Source organism: Aythya ferina, assembly GCF_964211825.1.
Source record: "Aythya ferina genome assembly, chromosome: 4".
Classification (NCBI taxonomy): Eukaryota; Metazoa; Chordata; class Aves; order Anseriformes; family Anatidae; genus Aythya; species Aythya ferina.
The window spans coordinates 8,737,369-8,758,157 of record NC_140300.1 but is presented as its reverse complement, the minus strand read 5'-3'; the positions used below and the strand labels follow the sequence as shown (position 1 = coordinate 8,758,157).

General features: G+C 46.8%; 1 long non-coding RNA gene across 1 annotated transcript; it reads right to left on the bottom strand.

Annotated features, from left to right (window-relative positions):
• Positions 1-1,840: 1,840 nt before the first annotated feature.
• On the bottom strand, positions 1,841-18,755 carry LOC311436565. Its single transcript, XR_014692943.1, has 2 exons — positions 18,677-18,755; positions 1,841-2,640 (listed from the first exon to the last, which is right to left on the bottom strand). It is a non-coding gene; the product is annotated as an uncharacterized lncRNA (long non-coding RNA).
• Between the last annotated feature and the right edge of the window lie 2,034 nt (positions 18,756-20,789).

Here is a 20,789-nt window from a genome sequence, read left to right as displayed (position 1 = left end):
CAGTGAATCCAGACCAAGCCGTCCCCATTCTGTCATATTCATCCAACTAAACTTCTGGTTTTGATTAGTCTCAACCATTGCAGCTGGCATTAGAGAAGGGCTCGCTGGTCCCCCAGCCCCAGGATCAGCTCTTTCTAAAATGCAGATATGACATAATGAGAGGCAGCATATTTTTGTTAGCAACTCAGCTCCTTTTTTCTTAAATTCCTCCAGTTCTCTTGGGGTATATACCTTTCATTCCTAGCAGCTTGTGGCTCTTTAGCTTGTTCAACACCTCATGTTTTAGCATCTCACTGTCTACGATTCGAGCCTGAAAAAATACGTCTGGGGCCAATATTTCCCAACATCCTCTGTGATGGAGGCTGATATTAATAAATCCTTTAGCTCTGCTGTAAAGGTCTTTATGCTGCTAAATACCACGTTGTCACCTCTGCATTCTGGGGAGGCTCAGTCTCTCGGAGGCTCCCTAAGCCTGATGCGGTTAAACACTATGTTGTCAGCTATCTGCTCCCCCAAAACACCGTTCCACATAGTGCATGCCTTTGTCTACGTGCCTCTGTCAGATCACGTTTCCATTTTCTGACCTTTGGCACTGAGGCAGGCGACCCTCCTGGTTCACCGAGTGTGGCTGAAATAAATACTCTGAAAATGCACGGTGCGTGTGCACAAAATTGTGACCCCTTAAAAACCCGTATACGGCCGGGTTCCGCTCCAGAACGAATAAGGAAATCATTCAGATCCCCAGTCACAGCTTCCTTGAGGTGTTTAGTTACCACAAAATGTAACTTCAGTCTCCCAATGGTCTCTTGCCAAGGTGCCCGATCTGTGGAAGTGCGTTCTCTGGAGAAGATATTTCCTTTGAGCTGATAACACGGAGCCAACAATTCCTTTCACAGCTGACCGTGAAATGAACGGCTCATTCTTCTACAGGCTCATATCAGTTACAGCTGACAGCAAAACACACCCAAAAAAAACAGCGTACTGCAGGACTGAGCAAGCCTGGCAGTGCGGCCAGCCTCTGGAGAAGATCTGGAGCCCCGCTACTCATTCTCTCTCCCGTACAAGACAGGGTCTTTGCACACCAGGAGCTCAAGATATTTACTTAGCTAAATGCAAATGGATGCAAACCAAACACTCCTTGCCAGCTTGCAAATCACCTCCATTCTAGCTCCCTTCTTTATGGGCACACATTTCCCTTACAGAGTGATTAATGTGGACTCGCGTGAAGTCTGAGATAAAGTTACTTCTTTTGTTGAATCCGAGTGACTCACTCCCAGACCAATGCAATTTTGGGTGACAGAATTGGTCAAGAACAATTCACACCGAGTGACCCCCTCCATGCTCAGGGGACACCTGGGAGACACATGGATTTATGAGCTGGAAGGACTCCTGCAAGAACAAGTGCAGATTGATGGCTCCAAATGGCAGGCACATCTGGATAAAAGCATGAAATGTCTTGGGTTGGAAGAGACCTTAAAGACCATCCAATTCCACCCCCCTGCTATGGGCAGGGACATCTCCCACTAGAGCAGGTTGCTCATAGACACCAGGATATGTGTGTTCAGTGACACCAGCAAACACTGATGTCAGTTATGCAAAAGAGAGAGGACAGAAAGTGTGGGTGGCTCAGAAGAGTCAGCATTTATCTCCTTAGCGTGCTGAAGGCTTTATGCAGAGCACCTGGCCTCCCTCGGTGGCTGAGACAATAGGTGTCTTATGCTCCCGGGCCTGCCTTGCAGATAGGAATGTATCTGCCCTACAAATGCCTTCAAAGCAGCTCACAATGGCACGGCTCTCCCTGAGCTATCACAGCCTCAGACCCATGAACCATGCACAGAGGAGAGATTAGATAACATTTAATGACACCATTTTCAAGGCCAAAATTGCACAGATTGGAAACAGGAGGCCATTACAGATGTAGAGAAAATGTCTTTGAGTGCAGTCTGGGCCAAAGGTATTGTCCTGACCCGACTTTAATTTTTTAATTATTAAAATAATAATTTTGTATTTGTCTTCGTATTACTGGCCAACATGTCGTCAAGTTTAACACTTGCTTCAGGATATGGTCAACTGCTGGCAGAGATCTTCCTCCTTGCTCGGATGGGGCAGGAACCCACCATGGGGGACCATTAGCCAGAGTCAGAAGGCTGTTGGTGTTCTTACACTGGCTGTGCTGGGCTGCTGGGCGCTGCCTCAGCATTGCCCAGGCATTTGACTGAGGCAGTGGTTGCCATATGCTTGCTTCACTGGCCACAATAAATGCTCCTCACTGGGGTGACCTGGCAGATTTGGGTGTTTCTGGCCACGGCTTTTCCCACAGTCTGGTTGGTTATCCACAGTACCAAAATCCCACAGCCCAGCCTGAATCACCCAAGTACTTCTCCAAGGCCTCTGGATTTTTATCAGGAAAAAAATCTGCTCTTGGCTTAGTATTTTCAGTCATTTTATGTCCACATCCAATCTCCAGGAGCAGGGAGATGTGAGATGGCTGCAATTGCCATGCTGGTCACGAAGAGGACAGACCTACCGGGTCGGCCCCGTGTCAACTTTATACTGCTCCACTTCATTTTCTGAGCCTTCAAATCCCTTGTCTTCATGCTTGTCACTTGAGACAGCAGGTAGGAACAAGTGCAAATGTTTCTGTAAGCAAACACAGATCAGGTTGAAATGTAATTGTTCAGTCACTGTGACTTGCCTCTCTCTTTTTCAGTGCCTGTAGTTAGATGTGATTCGTGACACACAGTTTAGATATAATCTTTTACATTGATTTAGCATGTCAGCCTCGTATTGATCCCACACTTAGGTCTTGTCATTTGTAGACAGGGCAGACTGCAAGCATCTCTGCCTGTTTGAGGGCTGACATCCAAATCCTTCGTACATGCCATCATCCTTGCCCAGCCGCACTCCTGTAATCATTTTCCTGGCTTATATCCTGTCCTCAAATGTGATTGACTGGAAATTGACAGCTGATTTTCTGTTTTTCCAGGTTTTTTCCTCACGTGTCTTAAATGTCTATACTGATCTAATCCCTCCAGCTTGTATTGGCATTTGAGAAAACCCAGAAGAAGAAAAAAAAAAAAAAAAGAGAGAGAGAGAGAGAGAGAGGGAAAATCAGCTAAACCACATCTTTGGTCAATTTAATTGGGCTCATCCAGGCAATGGATGACACTATGGCAAAATTCTTTTTGTTTCGGTGTCTGGTTGCAGATGATGACAAAAGTAATGACTACTAGGTAAGGCGTGTTGTCATCCTGAAAAATTATCCTTGGAAATAATCCAGCACTCCTTGGTGACAGTGCAGGTGGGTTTTGAGCCCGTTATATCAGAGTGGAGCAATGCAGGGAGGCATGTGGAAAAGAGGGCACCTTCCTGTGTATGCTTCGTGGCATCAGAATTAAATTAAATGAAATAGCATGTTGCTAATGTGGCATTATACTGGATTTAGATAATCTTTCTAGGGCAGAGAACACATTTTTTACTTTACTCTAAGAGAACTAAGAAAGTTTACTAATTCTTTACATTTTGAGGAACCTTTCTAATTCATTGTTCTATTCAAATTGAGCTTTAAAATCTCATTATTTCTCTAGCTGCTCTGCCTATTAAACTTTTCCTTTGCCTGTCATGGTTTTGTGCAGCACAGCGGAGCTTACAAAACTTGATTTAATTACATTTTGGAAGAAGCCCCAGATTGCAACCGCAGAGCTGCCACCCTCACATAACCCCCAGTCAGCTCCCAGGCTGGGAATATCACCTTTTACATCTGCAGTGTTGCTCTACATAGGAAAAGAAGAAGCCGAGGCTTCTTCATAAATTCACAAATCATTGTTCTCCCTATCTCCCCAGCCTGATGCCAGCCCATGAGGTGAGAGGACACAGTGATATTTCACGCCACAAACAAAAGCAACTTTACAGCAGAGATAGTGAACTGACTACAACAGTCACCAGCAGAGATAAGCTGAGATGCAATCACTCTCAGACCCTTTTCTTCTAAAGCAATTTGGCAGTGTCAACACTTAAAAATGCCGTGGCCAGGTGCTCTGGGCCCCTGGGAAGGAGGCCACCATGAAGACACAACTTTGCATCTAGCGGCAAGAGATACAAGGTCTTCTTCTGGGAGGATGAAGGGTGTGCTGCTACCGAAGGGAGACCTCAGGGCAGCTGGAGATGAAGCCAAGCTGACAGCAGCCCTTACTGGTAGCAAAGACCCTGTCACATCCTCCTGCGGCAGCTGGCTGCCATGGACCCATTTGCTGCAAGCTCCCAAGGGCCACAAAACAACCATCCCAGTGTCCCTCTGCCTCTCCTACGTAAGGGGCAGGAACTTGGTGGCACTGCAGGAGTCCAAGCGCATCCGCAGCTATCAGCCTTGTAATTTTAATGGAGGCGTCTTCTTATCTCGCCGTGCATGCCTTTTGCTGACGGAAGAGCCATTGACGCGTGCAGAGAACGGAGTGCTGGCTCCTGGCACAGGCCCGTACACACTCCTGTTATCATTCTTGGATCTAGCTCAGTTTCACTTCACTCCGGAGCCTACAAACAAAAGTACTCGCAAACATGACTGCGACTGAGACAGCATACATTTAACCGGGTTTTCTAGGTCCTTTGCTCCTGTAACAGAAAGCTGACATCCTTTCCAAAAGAAACAGCCTCTTGTTCTCCTTCCAGTGTCTGCTGTTGAGTGCTTTTGCTACTCAATACAAAACCGTATTTATTCTTGTGCTCCCTCTGCATCCTCTCCTTGGAGTGATGCCTGCCTAGCAGTGATATTTAGCAGGTGACTTATTTTTGCAGCTCCCAGTTCCAGCCTCCCACACTCCTGCCCGGGAGGAACTGGCAGGATTTGGGGAATATCATTATTTTTCTTGGGGGAAACAAAAGGTTTATAACACAAATGAAGTGTTACTGAGATTTCTTTTTTCTTCGCAGAAAAACATTTATTCAGCCACAAGTTAGCCTCTCAACACACTAAGAATCTAGTAAATCAGACTTTGCAGTAACTTTGCAGTAGTTTTTTTTTTGATGAAAGTTTTCACAGTAATATTTCAAGGCTGTTGTGAAGCTGTGGAATGTTTCATATCTTCCTAAAAGGAAGACAAATCTGAAATTTCAGCCTCTTCTCTGAAGTGTTCATTCTTCCAGCAGGCCTGCCCTGCTGACAGCACATCCCGTGTTCCTGCTCACTCCTCTGCGGTCAATGCAAAGATTTTCCCTCCTTCTGCTAATCCTGCAACAAATTACTTCAAAAATGAGGCTGCATAACCATAGCCAGTGGTATCACAAAGCATTTAGGTGCCTAGCTAATGAGCTAACAAGCAAAGCTCACATCCTTTCCACTCCTCCTCTTCTCCTGCACAGGGTCTACAGTCATTTCTGTGTCTGTGATGCCTCCTTGCCAGCCTGTTTGCACAATCAAATCCTATGTCTTCTGCTTGGCCAGTCTTCTTCTAGGGCCTGTGGGTGCATTTCAAAAGGCACTGGGCTCTATGGCTTCAGCTGTGGTCTCCTGCAGTTACACATTCAAGCATTTATCAGGTGCTGTGTATCAGGGGGCAATAAAGTCACTCCCTACCTGCAGCTGGTGTGGGGTGTGCTGGAGCTTGGCAGTGTGCAAGGGGCCTCCAGAAAAGCTTCAGCCAACCCCCTGGTTCTGCTGGAGCAGAAAGACCCCTGTGTGCTTTTGTGGGGGCAAAGAGTCTCTTCCAGAGCAAAACAAGGCCACCTCTAAACAAGACTCCTCTTGGTTTTGTGTTTGACCTTCAGTGTTGGTGTCTGCAGATACATTTAGGGTTTTCTCACACGCAAACTGCAGATATGCTTAGGGCTTCTGTATGCCCCCAAGTTGTCTCATATGAGGAGGACAGGGGTAGCACCATGTGCCAGGGTGCAAGGACAAGGGAGAAGCTCTGCAGGATCCTGATAAAGCTTCCTTGCTCCTGCTACACACTTCTGTCCTGGGACAATTGCTCTGCCCCCAGACTGTGCTGCAGCCTTTAAATGCTGAGAAACTCTGTCCCAAGGGGTACAGGAGTGTTTAAAACCAATGTCTGTAAAACAGGAAACCTCTTTTTACTTAGCACAATTGCAGAGCCCAAAGGGTTCCCTTGCCCATGGGAGCTGCAGCATGCACTGAATGTGTTCACCTGGGAGCTGGAGATGTGGGCTGAGCTGCTCCCTAGCTAAATGTAGTTACTAAATCTACATTTTCCCCATGTTCATTGACCCTTCTAGAGTCATTTCAAGCCATGAAGTGTTTCTATATGGGCTGTGCCCATCTTCACCTTACCCTAGACATATCCTTATACAGGAAACACAGGGCTGGAGTTACACGTAGGATTGAATGCAGCTGTGAAGTGTTGTTGACATTTAAGGAAGGTTTATGCTTTTTTGTGTGTGTATGTGTACATCTCACACTACAAATGCTCAGGCACTTCCTGCTTAATAAGGGAAACATGGGACAATCCCAGTTAATAAATGGCATATGCATGCACACAAGTATGGTGATTCAGAAGGGCTAATTCCTCCAGACTAAGAAAATGATAAGCAAATTATGAGCAAGCAGGAGGAAAGGCAAAGACAGAAGGCTAATGGAAATCAATGTTTTCTGAAGCCAAAATAATGACAGTCCCACAATCAATAAAGAAAATAACATTGGCTAAAATCCTTTCCAGATCCCTTCTGTGGCAAAATGATGCTCTGATTAGAAATAAAAAAGCAACATATGACAAAGAGGGAGAGAGGAAGTACATCAGAGCTGATAAAACAAACACAGTGTTCTGAAGTGTAGAAAATTGTTAATGTATGTTAAAAATATCAGGCAAAACAAGGATTTTCTGAAAAGATGCCAAGAACAAAGACCTTCTTCTACTGGACTGGAGGACAGAGATCCCACGATGCTGAAGTTTTCAATAAATAACTTCAGTCCTGCGCTTGGAAAAAGGTTGAGGAGAGTTCACCTCACCTAATGTTACTTGTACAGAGGTTCATCACTTACTACTCTGTCCATGCCTCCAGCCATTATGGGTCCCAATTCCCCAAATCTCATGGGGAAGGGAAGATGTGGGACCGGAAACTGTGCTCAGAGGTGACCAAATGCCTCGTGGGGCAAGAGGAATGGCTTGCAGCCTCCAAAGGAGGTGTGCAGGTAGTACAAAGTCATAACACAGCAGTCTTCCAGAGGGAACTGAGCTGATGACAGTGAAACAGTTCTGAAATGCCAGATCACCTCTACTCCATGCTGCAACACCACTGAGGAGACTTTCCATCCTCTGGACCAGCTGCACACATGAACCCGTGCGGCACTGGAGGCTTCCCTTTGCTTTGGTGTCTGCTGAACTTGTCCTGCTGCTTTTCACCTGGCCAGTGGGAATTTCCCCACAGAGAAGCAGGGTCAGCTCCCCCTGGGGATGGCAGCTCGTCGCTGATTGCCATTTACATCCTCTACAAGAGAGACCCGGCCTCCTGTAAACACAGACAAGCTGAAATCTTGATTCACTGTGTCTTTACAGCTTGGCATTTTTATGTGCTAGTCTGCTAAGCCCTTTGTCTACCAACCACATTAATACAGGCAGGGGACAATAGCTGTAAGACATAAGCAACATCAAGACATTCATCTGCATGGCTGCCTTTACACTCAGCCTCTCATGAAACGCTTTTGAGCCTTGGCACAGAGTCTACGCCTGCCAAAACATGGGTGGCTATTAAAGTTATTTATTTGAAATACAGCTTTGGCTTCCCTTTTGCTCTCCCCATGTCACAGCATTGCATGAAACAGGCCTGAGCCAGCTTCTCCTCTCCATTACGTGATTGTAGTTTGACAGTGGGGCAAAGGGCTCTGTCATTTTCCCTGCGTTAGTCCTGCAGCAACTGTACATGAGCAGAAATAAGGCACAGGAGGGCAATGGGCAATTGTGTGTCTAAAAATTGGTACCCAGCCAGGTGTTTTCAAAGCCTTCAGCTCCCGTGGGAGGCACTGCCCACTAACAAGTTCTCATGAGCTCTTCCCCGAGGTGTTGCTGACAGTGACAGGCCCCATGCCTGCAGAAACCATCTCCATGCATCAGAGAGCTGAGGGATGTGGGCTGCCATGGGGGATTTCTCAGTTATGGGCTTGTTGTGGGACTTATCGTGATAGTGGCACTTCTTGATGGCCTTCAACCATGAACCAAAGTCACCAGACAGGCTTTCAGGACTCATCCATGGCCAAGACATCTCTGCCTTCCAGGAGGCCATGTCCCACCACAGCATTGGTCCTGGTGGCCTCACGCCTCCACCAGCCCAGTATGCCCCAATACAGGTGGCTTGGCAGGCCCCTGCAGACATCCTGACAGCACCCTGCACCACCAACCTTCACACTGACCCTCAGGCCCCCACAGACAAGATTTTAAAGCCTGCTGATGGTTTTGTTGAGAATTTGATTTATCTTTGTGCTGAAACTGCAATGCTCCAAAGGAGTCCTGTATGGACAGTCAAGCTCAGCTCTATTTTATTTTTGTCTCTCTCCTAAAAGATATGGAGTATCAAAAGCAGAGATTTCCCTGCCAGACACAGTGCTTATCTGCCCTGCATAACAGGCTGTTGGATAGCGGATCAAGTCCTGCAACACACAAACAGATTTCCTATCCCACACCTGGAAGGTCTGTGAGATGACTCATCCAAAAACCACCAGCTCCTCGGGTGTCTTGAGTGCAGCTACAGCATAAAGCAGCAGTGGCCTAGTTTGGGCTAGGTTATGGGCTATATTCCTCCCAAAGCATTTTCTGTCACCAAAGGGTGCTTTGGTCCTGTCAGTTTTTCCAACCTGGTTCTCTTTCTGATGATTTGGCTCCTTTCACTATACCTTTCCCTACCCTTTATTTGTTACATATGCTTATTTTTAAAACAAGCATTATTCTGAAACACAGTTTTCTGGATATCACATTTCCTTTTTCTAAACCTCCTGACACTGCTTACTGCTCCTGTTTATGCCTAATGCTGTCAGCTGCACAGTAATTACAAAGGAATGCGCTAGTTCCTTGAACACATGTGGAAATCATGTCCTTCTGTGTATGCCATTCACATAGTAATTAAAATTTTTCAGTTTTCCTCCAGCTAGATGACGGTACTCATTTTTTTTCTTGGACAAAACATTTTTTTTTTCTGTTTTTCTAAATGCCCCTTGCATAGTAGGATCAGTTTTGAATAACTGGATGAGAAAATTGCCAAGCACCACAAAGATAGGAAAAGGCAGACAGAAAACTTGCAGAGATTAGCAGAGATCTGGAAAGCTTCCAGACCAATGCTGGGAGTTTGATCACTCACAGGAGAGGTGACAGAGGTGAGCGGTGCAGAGGAAGGTTGTTTTTTCCATGGGGCTGCCTTCCTGTGTTGACCTTCAAGAGCACACATGGATTGACCTAGCCCTGGCTGCTCACCGTGCCTCTCCAAAATGCTCCAACTCTGGTTGTGCACACACTGGAGAGCTTTACAGGTGGATAGAATATGAGGAAGGGCACCTCAGAGCCATGGGTAGCAGCAGATTCCTGGCCTTCTATTCCAGTTCCTGGCCTTCTATTTTCCCCCATGGCATTGCTGGCATCCACTGCACCACCAAGTGTCCTGGCAGTCCCCAGAGGGGTGGCTCCATGTGAGACAAATGTGCGCATGGGACCCCACTGCAGGTGGTAGAAAGCCTCTTGGCTTGCAAACAAGCCATGGGCCCTGCAGGAAGCATAGGCCGTGATGCTGAAATGCAGCCCAACACAAGCATTTTGCAGTAACAGAGCAGGGAAAATGCAAAGCACCTTCAGAGAGAAACAACCTGGCCAGGATGATGGTCATGGATATGCCCTGTGTCAAAAATGAACCAATGATCCTGACTTTCCCCCTCAATTCAAATTGTCCCTAATGCACTGTTGACAGAGTAATGAAAGAAATCATCTGAGAGGCTCTGAACCAGGCACCAGTGACCTAAGTACAGTGTCACTGCCAGGTCACCACGAAGATGAAAGGAAAAGTGCCCACCTTGCTCTGGGCCCTGCTTCTCCTCAGCCATGTCACTTGCCACATGTCCCCAGTGCCACAGGAAGAGAAGGGAAGCAGAGAGATGGTGTCTCTGGGCTGGTGGCCAGTCTGCTCCTCTCCATGTTGGGTGCCAGACAGCCTGAACCAAGGCAGGAGGAAGCTGAAGGAATAAGGGAGAAACTGTTGGAAGGGAGAGCAAATGGAGTGGGAGTGGGAATAGGATGGGGACCCAGCACGGTGGCTGCAGGCTTGACAGGGCACCCTGGAGTAGGCCACCTCAAAGATCTTTTTAACCCCCACGTTATTGAAGCCTGAGACATGATCTAGTGGGAGTGAATAGAAGAAAGCTATAGGAAGTAAAGAAGCAGGGAAAAATGAGTGACAGGAAGGGAAAAGTGTTTTGTAGTATTTTTTTTTTGGGGGGGGGGGGTGGAATGCAGTGAAAAAAGGAGCAAGGGGAACAAATAACAGAGAAAAGTGAGTTGGGAGAGGTGGCAGGGGCACAGCAAAACTCTGCTGTAGACTGAGGGTTGCTGGTTATCCCACAAAATCCCAAGTACCAGACCCACAGGGACCAGGGCCCAGTGCCTGGAAGTCCAGCAGCCAAGAGACATGCTGGAAGTTGTGAGGGTTGGCACCATCTCCCCGTGACATGCCAGGCGGTGCCGATGCCAGAAACCTGGAGTAACTCTTGGTAAGGAAATAATCACTGCTCTCCTTAGGCGATGGGAGGAGCAGCAACTGTCCCTCATGTAGAGCAAATTCACCTCATCACCAGCCGTCAGAGGAGAGTCCCCAGGCAGTGGAGAAGAAAATGTCGCTGCAGGGAGGCAGCCTGCGTCAAAAAGTCCAGCAAGAGAAGAAAAAAAGAGCCGGGAAGGGCATGCTTGTAATGTGGTGGGCAGAAGATTGAAGGCTTTGCTTATCTGGGGTGACTAAGTCGGCTGGTGGCTCTGCAGGCCGAGTGGAAGTGCACTACAAAGGCACCGTGGTGTCTAACGGAGATGAGTGCTCGACATGTTTGTAACACAAGGACGCTGGTAACAGGCTGGCTGCTAATTTAATTTGTTCACGGGTGATGGGTACATGGGTTTCCTGTGTATTTACTTGGGTTTTCATGCAGTTGTAAGGAGCTTTACAAGCTGTGAACATCCGCAGTTTTGAATTATTTTTACAGCTACAGGAGGCTTTTCAGATTAGTGTTACCTGCAACTTGAAGATTAAGGACTTTCTGCACCAAAACCTTTAGGGTCTTAAGGGAGGTGTGTAGCAGGATCTAAGAGGGGCAAGCACACACAGCAGGAATGCTGGGCTTCACCCCAACACACACCTTTCCTGAACCGTCCTCCCCATTCCCACTTGTACAGCTCTCCACACTGAACAATCCAGCTGATTTTGGAGGAGCTTTTACGTCACATCTGAAGCTGAGGGATCCCAAAAGCTCACCAAAGTCCAGATGTCTCCAAAGGCCTTGCACCTCAAGATATCTTAGCAATTTGAGGGCAGCCCCAACCAAGAAGCCCATCCATCTGGCCCTGGTGTGGGTGATGTTGATTTTCTCCAACTGGTAAAACCATAAAAGTGGGTGGTACCCATGGGGAAATATCCACAGAACTACTGCAGACCATGGGGTCTGGGAGGATGGTGTCTATGCTTGCCTTGGCACAAAGCACAGCGTGGTAAATTTGGCCCATTTCAGGGTTTCTCCTCAGAAGCAGAGAGCCAGCCCTTGAGGCTGCTATCTTTTCTTCTCCATAATGGCTTTTGGTCTGGTAACATGAGTTGGCACTGGGACTTTCTGCTGAGAAAATTGATAACAATATCCTTTGCTCTTCTGAGCTGCAGCTGGAATTGTTCAGAGGTTGAAATAAGTCCTTTGATTATTGCCTTCCATTGTTCGGAGGCACTGGTTTGATAAGGTACATTGAAGTCAGTGGAGTAAACCAATTCATACCAACTAATGATGAGGCCTGCTATTGTTCTGGGGCGATTTGCACTGCGATAATTTCCAAGGCATTTGGATGCAATGTTTAATTAATTCTGGTGAGTGATTTAAACTCCAGTCAATTGCTGCTAACCTGAGATAGGGCTATTTGTATAATTTCAGTATAATCGTCTTCTCCCTTGCATTAATTAACACATGCCAGCATTACACTGACAGCTTCTTAACACTTGTCTGCCATTTCTTCCAAATCTCTCTCTCCCATTTCCCTCTGGACAATATGTCAAAAAAAAAAAAAAAAAAAAAAAAGGATTCTTTTTAAAAGCCCTTCATTTTCTTACTATTGCTCTGTATGCAGTGGTATGGGCTTGTACCAAGACCAGTTGGTCCCAGCTTTGGTGAATGATTGATGAAGGAGCAATTGGGTCTTACCAGCCTACAAATCCATCATGAAATCCAGAAGCCAGAAATCCTGCTAATGATGACAGGATTTGGAAGCTGGAAAGAGCCCAGGGCAAGGAAAACATTTTGGGTTAAAATCAGTAAATAATTTCACCCATTTTATGGGTGGAAAAGTAACTGCACGGGGGGGTTGGGCAGTTTACTCTTTTGGGTAGCGCTGAAGTGGTTCATGCTCTGTGTTGCTCTAAGGACACTATATGTTTCATAGTGTATCATGAACCAATATATCTGTAATTTCTGGAAAACATTTTTCAATCCCTGGGTTTATTTCTCATCATCTTTGAGCCTGCCACTATATTTCAGCAATGAACTTTTCATGAGCAATACCACACTTTCTAAACATCTTTGCAGTGTTTCATCTGAATTCCTATAAAAATTTTCTCAATCATTTTTTAGCAGAGGCTTTTGTTTTCTCTGTGACTCAGAGACCCACCTTTACCTCAGCAGTGAATGACACCGAGTCCTCTTGAATTCACGTTCTCTGTCTCATGGCATGGGTCAGATACATCCCACCAGACCTCAGATGTCCAAGTCAGATACTTATCCTGTCTGTGGCCCCTCTATAGTCAGTTATTGGAGAAAGTGGCCCCTCCACATGGCTAGCTCATTGATTTGGTTCCTGATATTTTAACTGTTTCTGTTACCGAAAGTTAATCTAGGAAGAATCTGGTCCAAAATAACCCCTCAGGTTTTACTGCTTGGTCTTTAAGTTTGCTCTCCGCCACCTAATCATCAAGTAACTGCTGTGGCTTAAACAAATGGCTCTCCAGAGATCACCTCGCTCATCCTCTGCCACAAGAACAGAATCTGTCTTTAAATCATAACTCTCCTGCCACACAAATCTCTGCAGTGTGATTTTGCAGAGGTAAATGCAGGCTTCAGGAAGAGGTTGTTCACAGTCCACTCTTCAGAAGTAGTTCACAATTGACCAACGGTGGCTTTGCAACATCCATGGCTGCAAGCTCACATCATCTGAAGGGAACACCAGCCTCCCCAGACCGGGTCGTGTGGCTGGTGTCACTCCAACATCCCTTTGCCTTGCAGCCCTTTGGCTGGCACACAATTTTCTGAGTCAGTGGCACTTGCTCTCCTTGCCCTTGCACAGTGATTGTCATTTCTCAAATTATCAGTAGTCCTTTCTCTCCCGCTGCCTCTGCGTCTTAAAATAGCCAGTAGAGCTCTGCACCCTGCAGAGAGGATGACTTTGCTCTTAAACTATTTCCATGGCATGCAGGTAAAGAAGTACAGGAACAATTGTCTGAAAAGGAGTTCTCACAATAACCTTCTCAGACTCGTGTGGAGGTAACTGTGCTCCTCTTAGATGTGTACCAAGCTTTGACTAACTTGGTTAAGGACAGCCGTGGAGCTCTGGCCTGCCTGTCTCCGAGCCAATGGCTTGGACTGATGTCTGCATTTAGCTCAGCTCCACTCCGAGTATTCAGAGTTTCTGTAAAAATCAAGTATCAGTTGCAATGAGCTGGTTAGCTTTCCTAAAACATGCACAGAAGAACACTAACAAGGAGAGCCAGAAACTTTTCATCATTAGAAAATTTTTAAAAGACCCATCTTGTGCCCAGAAGTATTCGGTAGAAATTGCACAAAGCCAAGGGGTTTGATTAGCTGCTCTCCAAGTGCTACATCATAGAACAGCATTTCTGCTTACCCTAATTCACCAGTGTTTAGGAATGCAACACACTGTAGCATTTTGCCTCTTCTGATGTGGTTCCTAAAATGCTTTTAGACCTTTTAGACAAGCTGCAGGTCACTTTGCATCCCATTTTCCTGGTTAACTAAATTCTCACCACATTATGCTTCTGCAGGCCAGCAAATGTATTCAGAATTGATCATCAAAAATATTTTCGTAGGGCTCTATGAACAATATTCATTAAAATACCCTCACTATCCTGTGTAAAGAAACAGCCCAAATCAGAGATCCACTTTTGTAAAGCTTTTGCGGAAAAAAAATAGAAGTGCATAAAGAATGTTTCTGACAGAGGAAAAAATAACTAAGTAGATGAGTATCTGGGAAGTACAGCCCTGTTATTAAAACACGGGGCAGGGAGATGGATGTCCGTGATGTATTTCCAGCCTGCCACAGATTTCCCATATGACTGCAGACAAATTGCTTGCAGTGGATTTTCAAAACTGGCTTGCAACTTCTGGGTGACACTTTCCAAAGACAGACACTTAATTTTTAATCTTGAAACCCAGAGTCCTGGGCTATATTTGCTTTGCCTGATCAGCCTCCAGAGCAGGCTTCAGCTCAGTGTGTTCACCTCCTGCCCACCACAACCCCGCGGCCAAGTCCAGGCTGCCTGCTGACAGCCTGGCCAGGAGGTTCAGCCCTACTGCTCCGGCTGGCTGGACCTGTCGAAACAGATCTGTTGGGTTTACTCCATGTTTAATGAGCCTGATCCACCTGGCAGTGCTGAGAGCCAAGGCTCAGAGCTCCTGCACAGCATCTCTCCAACTCACAGACAAGCAATTGCAAGCCCAGCACTGCTAGTCTGTGGGGAAAGACCTGCACGGTGGTAATTCCAAAGTGAGGATATTTGGCAGTAGGCTTTGGTCATATCAAGTGCTTAAAAATGAAATAATCTGCTCGCTAGCATCCCAAACTGGACACTCAAACTTAAAGAGCGTATCAAACCTCGGTCCACATCTCATCTTCTTTGCAGGTACAAGGGGGATGGCCATGGTACTAAACTCCCAGTCTGCTACCAAAAGCAGTAATATTTGTGAAGTGCCAAAATGCCAAAGAGTTCAAAAGACATGCCCAGGAGAAAGCAACTAATTCTGTATTCAGAGCAGGGTTGAAAGATGGGCGTTAAATAAGACACAGGACCCTTCCACTGAACAATGGGGATAGAAGAGATTATTGACTAGCTGCTCACTAATTGAGCATCATCCTTTTTGAGTATTAAATGAGGCAGAGGACTAGAGGAAACAATGTGTGTAATTATAGTCTGTCTTCAAATGCATATGCATGGAGGGGCCTGAATTAACGTTGCACAAACAATATTAGTGCTGACATTTCCTGGATGTTGCATGCTAAGTTTTCAGACACTTTTCTAACATACTCTGTTAGAGAGCAGGGTCTCTCTTCTGGTCTTCTACTCTGCAGTATTATTTGGACCAAAGGAAATGGAAAACAGAGGGGATAATAAACGCTTCCTTCAATTCTCAAACAGCATTCCTCCTCCACTTTGCATTGGTGGGAAATACAGCACAGAACAAATGAGAACGGGGCCCTTGGCACCAGCACTGGGAACCCAAGAACTGGGGTCTCCCAGAATCACAGTTCCTAATTCGGGTTGTGACTTGACTGTGCCTTTGTTTTCCTAGTTACACAATAACAATGTAGAATCAATTTTCTCAAGGGATTTTCAAGGCCTCATTAATGTTTGGTGACACCATTCATTAAGAACTTGGGAAGAGCAGCTTTGTGGCTTGCAGCTGAACACCTGATCTCTTGGTCCTCACTCAATCATAATTACCATTGATTGACTGGTCACATTACCCCCAGTACATGCAGCCCTGCACACACATGCTAGAATAAGCCATGGTGAGAGGATCTGGTTTTGCTACAAGTAGGAAAATCCCCCTTGGACAACACTCTCACATGCTATCATTGGCCACAGTTAAGGAAAAAAAAAAAAAAGAATTAATGCATCAGTGTCAGATATTTATATATTTCAGACCAGAAATATCCTCAAGGAAAAAAAAAAAAAAAAGCAAGAGAGAAAAGAAGCAAGAAGTCAAGAACCTAAGAAAGGAGGAGATCATTTATAAGAGATGGGCAGTTCATATATCTGTAAGAATGAAGAGATCGAGTCAAATGGTCCTTGTGATACAGCACAATAGTCTATTGTCTCAGTGCCTATAAATCAGCCCCTCGCAGCCTGTGCTTTGAGAGCCAGATGTTCATTATTAAACACTGTCCTGTGCTCCCTCTTGCGTCTCCTCGCCAGCCCTGTTCCGTGCCGTGCGCTGCCATTCCCACCTGGATAAACCCGTGGCGGTGACTGATCCTGGGAGGGTGCTGCAAGAACCACCCACCTGAAAAGAGCAGTTATTTCAGCTCAGCGCAGCCTTACCTTGAGCAGCGTTCAGGTCTGATTCCCACTGATGCCCAGCGTGGTGCATGAGCCTGAGCAGTGCTCAAATGCATCCCGTGTTTGCCTGGATCTGCACAGCGAGGAGAGCTGGGTACCTGCCTCTTCCAGAGGGTGCTGAGGTTGAAACCACTCCTAAGAATCCTCCACTGAAATAGCGCAACCTGGGATGTAAAATGGTAAACCCGAGCAGGCACATATGCTATTTGTTTATTTTCAGTGCTTCACTCAGCTTGGGCAATGAGCGGAGAACAATTAATTTCTCTTGGCTCCAAGTCAACCTCTTCCTCTGCTGGCAGAGGGAGGTGGTGTTTGCATTGCAAAGCACAATGTAAAACCTTAGCTAGAAGGGCCAGGGCTGGTCACCTAGAAGAAGGCAATTACTTTTTGAATAAGCATCCATCCCCAAAACTGGCTACCTGCCCTTACAGAAAGTGACTTTCTTGCAAGTGGAGGGTGACAGGATAATACAGATAAGCCCACAGAAGGTCCTGCAGTCACACTAGTACCATGGGCAGGCACTGACTTCAACTGTTCCAAATGGATGGCTTTTGCTCAAAAATCTGATGCTGGGGAGGTGACAGCCTCCCTGAGCAGCCTGGTGCAGTGCACCTCGAGCCCTGGTGTTGGAAAGCCAGGTTTGGAGGGTTGTACCCACATATCCTGTCCCCTGAGACTGGTTTATCCTCCTCCCGTTTGGAGATTTCTCTCACATCAGTGATGTTCAGTGGGTTACTGCACTTAAAAGTTTCTTGTTTGGTGATATGCCTGTTGTATAGAACTAAATTCCCCTTTTCCCCCATTTGTTTGCTGCTCCTGTCTTCTCTCATGGGGCAAAATGGTTAGACTGGGGTGGGATCACTTGTGTGTGGGAAAACAGTTTTGTGCTCCCAGACCCCTCCTGAGCACATGGCAGTACTGCCAGGCTCTTATTTAATGGTGCTTTACAAAAAGGGGCACAGAGGAGAAATTAAAGCCCCAAGACAAGTGGCATAAACTGGTGGCAGGCATATGCCTCTCCTTGCTGAGTCCCCATCAAAAATAAACACCAAAGGCCTCGTGCAGGCGGTATCTGACTGAAGGTGAACATTAATAGGATGAAGTCTGGCCATGCAGAGCATCTGTGGCAGCTTGTATAAAAATGTACTTTACCGAGCAAGCAAAATAGGGAAAAAAATCACACTGCAGATAAGGACAGATTGAAACAAAAGCTATCTGGGTGCAGAGATCAGAAGCTTTGAAGATATGATAGTATTAACAGAAGATGGTGCATTTGGGAATAGCTGCCTCATTTAAGAGATTAACAATGAAGAAAGCAGTGGTTATAATATATGGGAGGGAATACACCCCTCCTCTTAATGATAACAAGACAGATGATATTCCCCAAATTCGTGCCACTTTTGGCTGTAACTGTGTAAGAACTGGGGATTGCTCCAGAGCATATGGACCAAGTGTGCGCTCCGATGCACATCCTCTCATGAACATGCCACAGGCTATGATTAAGTGCCTAAAAGCATTTGTGAACAGAAAAATGATATGTGTCTGATGTGGCTGTGTCCTACTGATTCTGCTCTGAAAAGGGATTTTCAAATACTGGTGCCATGTGGCTTACCTGCATGGTTTTTAGTGCTCCCCACTGCCTGCACGCAGCACAGCGGTTGCATTTCCAGCTTTCTGGAGTCTTTATTTATTCAGGTGCAGACACGTGGGTCTGCAGGGGACTGCTTTCTTGTGTTCATGGCACAGCTTAACACCTGGGGCAGTCTGAAAGCACTGCAGAAATGTTCTGGGGTGCTGTGCAGAAAAGTTGCTGTGCCTAGAACAAACTAGAAAGCAGTTTTCCCAAATCTGGACCCTGCTCTGGGCTCATATCCAACCTATATTCCCCTGACAGCACTCCTGCCTGGCGTGCGGGCCTGGAAGGGAGAAGGAAGCAGGCTGAGAAAGAAAGAAAGAAAATAAATAAATAAATAAAAATAAAAAAGGAAAACCAACAAATCAGCACTAAACCTCTCATTCCTCCTGGAGCCAAAACCAAGCCATGCTGTGGAGCTCTCTCCAGGGCACTACCAGGCTGGCTGTGGGCACGTTGGCCATTGCTTAGGCTGCTCCTCTGCTGTCCCAGAGCTCACCTCAACATTGCACAGCCTGCACTTACCTCTTCAGCTTCCCCTGTTGCTGCTCTGCCTATTTCCACAGCCCGCACTGACTGCCGAACCTCTCCAACTCGTACGCCTGGCAGTGCATCGCGACCCCTCCCCACCAAGGTTCACGAGCTGCACTACAGCCGCTTCAGTCTTTTGGCACTTCCAAAAAAGATCAGTCCCTCCAGGCCTGTTTTTGTTGGCACTTGCCTCCGTGTTTCCCACCCACTGCTGAGCGGACACACATGTGGTTAGGCCTGCGAGCAGCAAAGCCCTGAGGAAGGAAGGCCTGCTCCTGTCCCTGGGTGAATGCCTCGAGGTGGCAATCCTAAAGGGCAGTGGGAAGCCAGCCGATCGCCTTGCTGAGATCTGCCACGGTGTGGGGAATCCCTTGCTGCTGGCGTATCCATTCCCGTGGCTTTCCTTAGGGCTTGCCAGAGTGGCAGGGCTGGGACTGGCAGCTGGCTTTCGGGCCTGGTTTTGCCTGGTTTTGCAGGATATGGAGGGAGGGTTGCCTCAGGTTTCATCTGTACGATCAGCAGCGCATTGAGACCTTATTAGAGAATCAGGCCTCTATGATATTGCCCCTACAACCGTGACAAAAAATTGGATCTCCAGAGACTGGCACATGTGAACACAAGCTTTATGTGTGCAAAACGAGACATATAACCACAGGCACAAAGATGGGAGGAAAACACAGCAAAGTAGCTGAGCGTGGGTTTTTGGAAGGTCCCTCTTGGGCAATGAAAGGGTGTTGGGAGTTCTCCATCAGGCAGCCTGGAGGTTTTCTCTCTGAAACGTCTATCAGGGTATTACAAGAGGAGCCCCTGTGTTGGCATGAGGCACAGCAGTGCTACTTCACTTGAAAAGGCCTGTTACAAAATGAACACTCCCATTTTGGAAAGTTATTCAGAAACAGGTGGAAAGGAACTTCTCAAGTGTCCTTGTGAATGTGCTTCTGCCTCACAGCTCTCTCAGTAATCGTGGTGTCACAGCGGTGGCAGGCAAACAGCAAACGCAGAACCTCAAGGCTCAGGCAAGAAACCTCAAAGTAAACCTGGGTGTTCTGCAGTGACACCTCTTTGGTCCTCAAAGTAAACCTGGGTGTTCTGCAGTGACACCTCTTTGGTGAATGAAATATAGGAACAGGATACACAATCTATACCATAACCCATGTTTGCTGGTGGGCTGTTGGCCTGTTTGAGAAGATGAGTGTGCGAGGAAGCATACACCAAGGGCAGTCCTGGAGGCCCAAGGCCTCTGGGCAGAGCTCCAGGCGCTGGCACGGAGCTGCTACCTGGGACAAACGAGGCTCTGCCATCTGCCAGGGAGAGCTGCAGAGCTGAGCTGGAGGAGGGAGGGAAGAAATCAAAAGAACTTTCTTCTGCAGGCCCTGGGGAGCTCACATAAGCTGCAGCAATCATCTGAAGCTCATCTGTTTCCAGGACATCTGAAAAGGAGACACCATGTCTTTGGCGGGGGGTCACAGGAGGAACAAGAGAAAGCACTAGGACAAGCCCTTTGGAATTGTCCTCCTGAGAAACGTCTCATCAGGAAATCATTGATGTCTTCATTAGGGTCAATGCCCCCCAGAAAAAGGACCACAGCACCCACTGGTCTCAGAACAACCATTTCAGGGTAGCTGCAGATTCAGATTTGGGATCTCGCAAAGATGTGCTCTGCTCCTGCCCTACCAACTTTAGGGGAAATGCAGTTTTAGGTTCTTTAGGGGAAAAGCAGTTTTCTACAGACAAAATGATTTATTTTATTTTTTTTTAGCCGAAAGGTTAGAACAGTTCCCAAACACAGCAAGTTCCCCCAGCCAGACAACTTGTCTGCCACCCTAGGTATATCTGCATGAAGGCTTCTGTTGTCAAAAAAAGAAAAGCAGATCCCTACCAAGGCTGTGATACCGCCAGACATTTCTGGAGTTGATCTGTTCTGATACGGGCATGGTGGCCTTGCTCAGAGCAAGGTTATGGCTGAGTTTTAGGTTGATGTAACTGCTGTGTGAGTGGAGGTTGTGTGAGCCATGGGGTGAGTGGCTGTGACAGCCATGCATCAGGCGCAGGAGCTGCATCACTTGTGCTAAACTAGGTTGTCCCTCATCGCCAGCCTGAGCCCAAA